This window comes from Nycticebus coucang, chromosome X (assembly GCF_027406575.1).
Source record: "Nycticebus coucang isolate mNycCou1 chromosome X, mNycCou1.pri, whole genome shotgun sequence".
Taxonomy (NCBI): Eukaryota; Metazoa; Chordata; class Mammalia; order Primates; family Lorisidae; genus Nycticebus; species Nycticebus coucang.
Window position 1 is genome coordinate 131,348,073 of NC_069804.1, and position 8,299 is coordinate 131,356,371.

General features: G+C 38.1%; 1 pseudogene; it reads left to right on the forward strand.

Moving 5' to 3' along the window:
• Nucleotides 1-5,184: 5,184 nt before the first annotated feature.
• Nucleotides 5,185-7,386, forward strand: LOC128577014 (KH domain-containing, RNA-binding, signal transduction-associated protein 3-like; annotated as a pseudogene).
• The last annotated feature ends 913 nt before the right edge of the window (nt 7,387-8,299 follow it).

The following is an 8,299-nucleotide window of genomic DNA, read 5'->3' on the forward strand; positions in this document are numbered from 1 at the left end:
ACCTCCCGTATATGGGGCCAGCGCCCCACTCCTTGAGCCACAGGCACTACCCGTACTTCTCACTATGTTGTATTCCTAGAAATCGCATCAAAGGAGGATCATTATAAAGTAGGTTAATGGGTTTCTATAAGAGCAACATTATAATTAGATGATATGTTCCTGATTAAACTTCACCTAAATCATAGCTATGGTGAGCAAGACAAGTATGAAACAAGAATAAATTCAATCATAAGTGTTTTGTGTAAAAACGTTTTTAAAAATCAAAGTAATACACATGTAGTAACAAACTAAACAGTACAGAAGATCTCCTCATGAGTAGTGAGTCCTCTCACTCTACTCCAGGAATAGAAGCACTCCTCGCAATCCTAACAGGTGTCTTTGTCTTGTTTTTTATTTATTTATTTATTATTTATTTATTTAGAGACAGAGTCTCACTTTGTCGCCCTCAGTAGAGTGCTGTGGCATCACAGCTCACAGCAACCTCCAACACCTGGGCTTAGACAAGTCTCTTGCCCCAGCTTCCCGAGTAGCTGGGACTACAGGCACCCACCACAATACCTGGCTGTTTTTTTGTTGTTGTTGCAGTTTGGCTGGGACCAGGTTTGAACCTACCACCCTGAGTATATGGGGCTGGCACCCTACCCACTGAGAAACAGGTGCCGCCCTTGTTTTTTATTTTAATGAAAAGTCCTCTGAAATTTCACCATTAAGTGTGATTTTTCCTTTACGTTTTGGATTGATACCTGGTTTCAGGTTCAATAAAAATTCACTTCTATTTCCAGTTTGCTAAAGGTTACTGTTCTTTTTAAAATCATGAAGAGGTGTTGAATTTTATCAAATATTTTCTTCCGCATTTATTTAAATGGTCAAAGCTTTTTTTTTTCTTTAATCTGTTAACATGGTGAATATGTTAGTAGACTTACTTTCTGTTGCAATATCCTTATATTTTTGGATTGAACTCTACTTGTTCATGATGTACTTTTTAAAAATACTTTCCTGAAATAGACTTGCTAAAATTTTATTTTGAAAATTTCCATCTATATTTGGGCATTCTATAATTTTTCTTGTAGTGTTCTTATTTGGTTTTGGTTATAATATATTCATAGATTAGATCATAATATATTTATAGAATGAATTTTGGAAGGTTTCCATCTTAAGCAGTTATGATAAACTCTATGACTAAAACAATTGGGGCTTGCAATATATGTGGTAAGGAGCCTTTATAAATGTAATTCACATTATTTTCTGGTTATTGGCTTATTTAAATGTCATTATTCATTTTTAGATGACTTTTGGTAATTGATGCTTTTTTATAAAAGATGCCATTTATCTTTGTTCACATGTATTTGCATGAGATTGCTTCTGTTATCCCTTCATGCTTTTAAAATTGCTACAGTTTATGCCTATATGCCTATGTCCTTTTTTTCATACAAAGAACAGGAACCAGAACAGCACTGAACTTTACAGCATCAATTCTAGAAGCCTGGAGACAGTGCAGCAATACCTTCAGATGTCTTAGGGAAAATTATTCATCCTGTAAGTCTACATCCAGTGATATTGGACTAAAGTGACTTCAGTTGTGCAAGAATATGAAAGGTGGCAGGGTGTGGTGGCTCATGTCTATAATCCCAGCACTCTGCGAGGCTGAATTGGATGGATTGCTTCAGCTCAAAATTTTGAGACCAGCCTGAGCCAGAGTGAGATCCTATCTCTACTAAAAATAGAAAAATTATCCTGGCATCATAGCAGGCACCTGTAGTTCCAGCTACTCAGGAGGCTGAGGTAGGAGGATCACTTGAGCCAAAGAGTTAGAGGTTGCTGTGAGCGAGGCTGACATCATGGCACCCTAGTCTGGGCAACAGAGTGAGACTTTGTCTCAAAAATATATATAGAGAGAGAATATGAAAGGAATTACAAGTTTTCCTCCCATTAATTCTCTTATTTGAAGCCACTAGAGGATTTTTCTCCTGCCAAATGAGGTAGTAAACCAAGAAAGAAGACATTTAACCCAGTAAACAAAGGTATCAACACTTCAGGGTAGCTAGAGGGAAGTTTCAGGGTGATGACTGATACAGCAGGCCTAGAGAATAATCGGTCCAGGTTACAGTGGGCAAATAAGGAGAGAGGCTGCTCTGAAAAGGAAGTTTCCAATAAATAAAATGAATACAATTAGGGGGAAAGAAAAAAAGCAGTAGACATTTGACTAATCTGATAAAACATTTCGATAGGTACAAAGAACCTAAGAAAATTAAAAAAAAAAAAATCCTTCCAGAAACTTTAAAAAAACAAGAGGATACAAGAAAGGGAATACAATCATCGAATAGACCTGGTTCAACAAGAAAAGATATTTACAGATACTGACAACTCATTTAACAGAATGAGTTAGGATGGTGGGAGAAATGCTCATGTATCAAAATCGAAAGTCAACAGATAAAAAACTGATTTAGAAAAGCAATATAAGCTTACAAATTACATATAAAAATATGTAGGTAAATACAAGAAGAGTACAGCTGAAGTGTTGAAAAAGGCAGTCCCTTAGAAGTATGACTATGATGTGAGGAGGGAAAATGACCACTGTTTTTCATGACAAGCCTTTGAGGGCTATTTTATTTATTTATTTATTTGTTTGTTTGTTTATTTTTATCTATCAGTATGGACTCGTGTATTTCACTTTTATTCATGGATTCTAATATCTTACTATCATTATTTATTTTTACCATTCTTTTTAAAAATTCGGTTATAATTATTTCTTTTAAATAAACCTGTTAATGTTGGTGTAATTGTGGATTTATATATTGTTGCGAGAAATAATGTGGAGTTTCCCTTCACTCTTTACCCAGTTTCCGCCAAAGGTAACATCAGCACTATTCACCAGGAGATTAACATTGATACAATCAAGACATAGAACATGTCCATCACTCATGTTACCCTTTTATAGCCACACCCACTTTCCTCCCACTTCCAACCCTTTCCTTAACCACTGGCAACCACTTAACTTTTTAATTTTGTCATTTCAAGAATGTTACAGAATTATACATAGTATGCATTCCTATTATACACTATGTATATTCCTATTGCTGCTGGAACAAATTAGCACAATTTAGTGGGGTTTTTAAAAATTTATTTTAATTTTAATTTAATTTAATTTTATTTTTTGCAGTTTTTGGCCAGGGCTGGGTTTGAACCCGCTACCTCCAGTATATGGGACTGGTGCACTAATCACTGAGCCACAGGCACCACCCAATTTAGTGGTTTTAAATAACACAAATTGGGCAGCGCCTATGGCTCAGAGGAGGAGGGCACTGGCCCCATGTACTGGACATGGCGGGTTCAAACCCAGCCCTGGCCAAAAACTGCAAAAATAAATAAATAAATAAATAAATAAAATAAAAAATAAATAACACAAATTTATTATATACATTCTATATAATTATAGAATTACATATATAGTATAGAACCATTTGGGATTAGTTTTTCACATTTAGCATAATTCTCTGGAGATTCATCCTGTTGCTCACGTATCAACAGTTTGTTTCTGGGCAGTGCCTGTGACTCAACAGAGTAGGGCACCGGCCCCATATGCCGGAGGTGGCGGGTTCAAACCCAGCCCTGGCCAAAAAAACTGCAAAAAAAAAAAACTGCAAAAAAAACCCCAGTTTGTTTCTGTTTGTTCTATTGTATTCCTAAGTAGTATTACATTGTATAGATACACCACAGATTTAAACATTCACCCAATGAATGTCGTTTTCAGCATGGGGCTATTATGAATAAGGCTGCTATAAACATACATCCACATGGTTTTGTGTAAACATAAGTCTTTAACTATTTGGGATAAATGCCTAGGAGTGAAATTGCTAGGTCACATAGTAGTTGCAATTCAGTTTTATAAGAAATTGCCAACCTGTTTTCCAGAGCGGCTGTACCATTTTACATTCTCACGAGCAGTGCATAACTGGTTCAGTTTCTCTATATCTTTACCAGAATTTGGTGTTGTAACTATTTTTTATTTTAACCATCCTGACAGGTGTATAGTGGTATCTTATTGTAATTTTCACTTTCCTAATGGTGAATGATGTTAAACATCTTTTCATGTACCATCTGTATAAACTATTTGGTGAAGTGGCCATATCTTTTGCTAATATTTGAATTGTTTCTCAACTGTTGAGTTTTGAGAATTCTTTATAAATCCTAGATACTAACTAGGTCTTTGTCAGATAACTGGTTTGCAAATATTTCTCCTACTCTGTAGCTTGTTTTTTCATACATTTCACAGGGTCTTTCACAGAGCACAAGCTGTAAATTTTCATAACACTCAGTTTCATTTTTCATTTTATGGATCGTGCTTTTAGTGTCAAGTCTAAAACCTCTTTGCCTAGCCTTAGATCCAAAAGATTTTCTCCTATTTTTTTTTCTAAAAGCCATGTAGGTTTATATTTTAAATTTGCCTGTAATCTATTTTGAGTTAACTCTTACATGAGGTGTAATACTTAAGTTGAGATTCATTTTTTTTTGAATGTCTAGTTACTACAGCACCATTTATTGAAAATGCTATATTTGTTCCATTGAATTGCTTTTGCACCTTTGCCAAAAGTCAGTTAGGCATATTTTGGGGTCCTCTGTTCTCTTCTACGTATCTATCTCTCTACGTATACCACACAGTCTTCATTCCTATAGTCTCATAAGCTAAATAATATCTCCTCACAGATGCCCATATCCTAACTGTGAATATGTTACCTTACATGGTAAAAGGAACTTGCAGATGTGATTAAACTAGAAATCTTGAGATGAGAGCATCATCCTGGATTATCCAGGTAGCGTAATGTAATCACAAGGAAGGCAAGATGATCAGAGTTAGGGAGAGGAGAGTTTTTTTTTTTTTTAAAGACAGAGTCTCACTTTGTCACCCTTGGTAGAGTGCTGTGGCATCACAGCTCACAGAAACCTCCAGCTCTTGGACTTAGGCCATTCTCTTGCCTCAGCCTTCCGAGTGGCTGGGACTACAAGTGCCCACCACAATGCCCGGCTATTTTTTTGTTGCAGTTTGGCTGGGGGCCAGATTCAAACCCAGCTGGCACCTTACTCACTGAGCCACAGGCGCCGCTTAGGGAGAGGAGATTTGATGATGGAAGCAGAGGTAGAGAATGATGCCATTGTGAGGAAGGAGCCATAATCCAAGGAATGCGGATGGCCTTTAGAAGATGGAAAAAGTAAGGAAACAGTTTCTTTCCAAGAACCTCAAAAAGGAGCACAGCCTTGTCAACACCCTGACTTTAGCCCACTGCAATTGACTTAAGACTTCTGACCTCCAGAACTGTTAGATAATAAATGTATGTTGTTTAAAACCACTCATTTGTGCTAATTTACTCCAAGAGCAACAGGAAACTAATATGTGTAGCCTATTTAATAAGTCATGAAATGGCAACGCCTGTGGCTCTACAGAGTAGGGCGCTGGAGGTGGTGGGTTCAAACCCAGCCCTGGCCAAAAACTGCAAAATAAATAAATAAATAAGTCATGAAATTTGGTAGAGTGATTCTTTTTGTTTTTTTTTTTTTGTTTGTTTGTTTGTTTTTTGTTTTTGAAAAGAAAAGCAGAATTGTTCCTTCTTATTTTCTCTCCTTCATGAGAGAGACCCACATCCAACTCTCTTTGGAAGTGCTCTAAACTTTCTCTTTGTTCTTCCCAAATAAAATCTTTCTGTTAACCAGAAACTTGCGCAGGTCACTTTTGCTTTCTATCTACACTGCCTATGCCACTCCAGTTTTATTTTCAGTTTCCACCCACTTTGCTTTCAGTTACCACTGTGCCTCGGTTAAACTTTCTAACTCAGCTGAGTAATGAAACCAGGTCAACTAGGTACGGGGAATCAGAACCCCTGTCACCCAGCATCTTTTCTGATGACACCTAGGAAGAAAAACTTTAGCCTTTTTCCTGCTGCAAAAGCCCCAGGAAAAGACCATCCAGAAGACTCCTCCATTCCCACATTCTACATCAGATCCCAGAAATAGAGAAGTTTCAAAAAGGAGAAGGCAAGGGCTCGGACCCTGTAGCTCAGTGGTAGGGTGCCAGCCACATACACTGGAGCTGGTGGGTTCAAATCCAGCCCAGGCCTGCCAAAAACAAAGAAAACTGCAACTGAAAAGTAGCCGGGTGTCCTGGCGGGTGCCTGTAGTCCCAGCTACTTGGGAGGCTGAGGCAAGAGAATCGCTCAAGCCTAAGAGTTTGAAGTTGCTGTGAGCTGTGATGCCACAGCACTCTACCGAGGGTGATAAAGTGAGACTCTGTCTCAAAAAAAAAAAAAAAGGAGGGGGGCAAGCAGAAAGAGGGACAGAGGGAGGGGGGTGGGGCCTTGGTGTGTGTCACACTTTATGGGGGCAAGACATGATTGCAAGAGGGACTTTACCTAACAATTGCAATCAGTGTAACCTGGCTTATTGTACCCTCAATGAATCCCCAATAATAAAAAAAAAAAAAAAAAGGAGAAGGCAAGGATGACGCTAACTATTTTGATGTGGTGATTAATAAGAATATGAAGCTGGGACAGAAAGTGTTAATTGCTGTAAAACAGTTCCCTAAGTTCAACTTTGTGGGGAAACTTTTGGGTCCATGTGACAATTCTCTGAAGCATTCACGAGAAGAAACTTTGACAAAAATGTCCACCCTTGGAAAACGTTCCATGAGAGACAAAGCAAAAGAAGAGTTGAGGAAAAGCAGAGAAGCAAAGTATTTCCACCTCAGTGATAATCTCCATGTTCTCACTGAAGTGCTTGTTCCACCTGTGGAAGCTTATGCCCACATGGGACATGCTTTGGAAGAAATCGAAAAGTTCCTCATCCCTGGATATAATGTTAAGATTAGGCAAGCACAGCTTCAAGAATTAACATATTTATTTTCTGGTAGTCCAGAAAATGCAGATGTTCATCTTGCATACAAGAGAGTATACCAACCTCAACACTAACCAAGAAAAGGGAAGAGTCACAGCCTGGCTGGTTGGAATTGGTTTCCCTTGTGTGACACCAACTCCCTGTGGAGTCCTATCCACCAGAAGGCCAGTGAGTTGGGGAAGAGGACTTCTTACTCCCAGAGCAAGAGAAGTTCCCCCAACTGGGTACAGACCTCCACCACCACCCCTAAAACAAGAGACTTATGGAGAATATGAGTATGATGATAGATATGGCACTGCTTATGATGAACAGAGTTAGGATTCCTGTGATAACAGCTATAGCACCCCAGTCCAAAGTGGTGCTGATTACTATGATTATGGACACAGACTCAGTGAGGAGACTATGATTCCTATGGGCAAGAGGAGTGGACTAACTCCAGACACAGGCACCTTCAGCGAGATCAGCAAAGGACATCTGCAGAGCCAGCCATATGGCAGATACTGATACTGATTGTAATGTATGATGTTGTGAAATAGCCAATCCCCACCAGTTCTGTATACTGTTCAAAGGAAATTTTTTCTATGAATAATCCCTTTGTAAATAAATCAAAATGCTTGGGCGGTGCCTGTGGCTCAGTGGGTAGGGTGCTGGCCCCATATACCGAGGGTGGCTGGTTCAAACCCGACCCCGGCCAAACTGCAACAAAAAAATAGCTGTTGTGGCGGGCACCTGTAGTCCCAGCTACTCAGGAGGCTGAGGCAAGAGAATCGCCTAAGCCCAGGAGTTGGAGGTTGCTGTGAGCTGTGATGCCATAGCACTCTATCGAGGGTGATAAAGTGAGACTCGGTCTCTACAAAAAAAAAAAACAAAAAAAAAACCCTTAAATAAAAACAAAATAAAATAAAATAAATCAAAATGCTTAAAATAGGGAAAAAAAGAAAAGCAGAATTATCACAAACTAAAAAGGACTAAAGCAGGACTAGAATAACAAATGTGATTTCTTTCATTTTATTCTTTTTTGCAAAATTATTTTATATATTCTAGTCTGCCTTTCCACACAATTTTTTTGTTTATATCAATCTGTGGTATATCTATACAATGGAATACTACTTAGGAATACACTAGAATAAACAGAAACAAACTGTTGGTATGTGAGCAACTGGATGAATCTCCAGAGAATTATGCTAAATGGGAAAAACTAATCCCAAACAGTTCTATACGATATATATAATTCTATAATTACATAGAATGCATATAATAAATTTGTGTTGTTTAAAACCATTAAATTGTGCTAATTTATTCCAGCAGCAATAGGAATATGTACATTTAGGATTGCTATTTTGGTCGGCTGGTCCTATTATCATTGTATAATGTTCCTCTGCATCTCTCATCATTTTCTTTGCTCTGAAGTCTACTT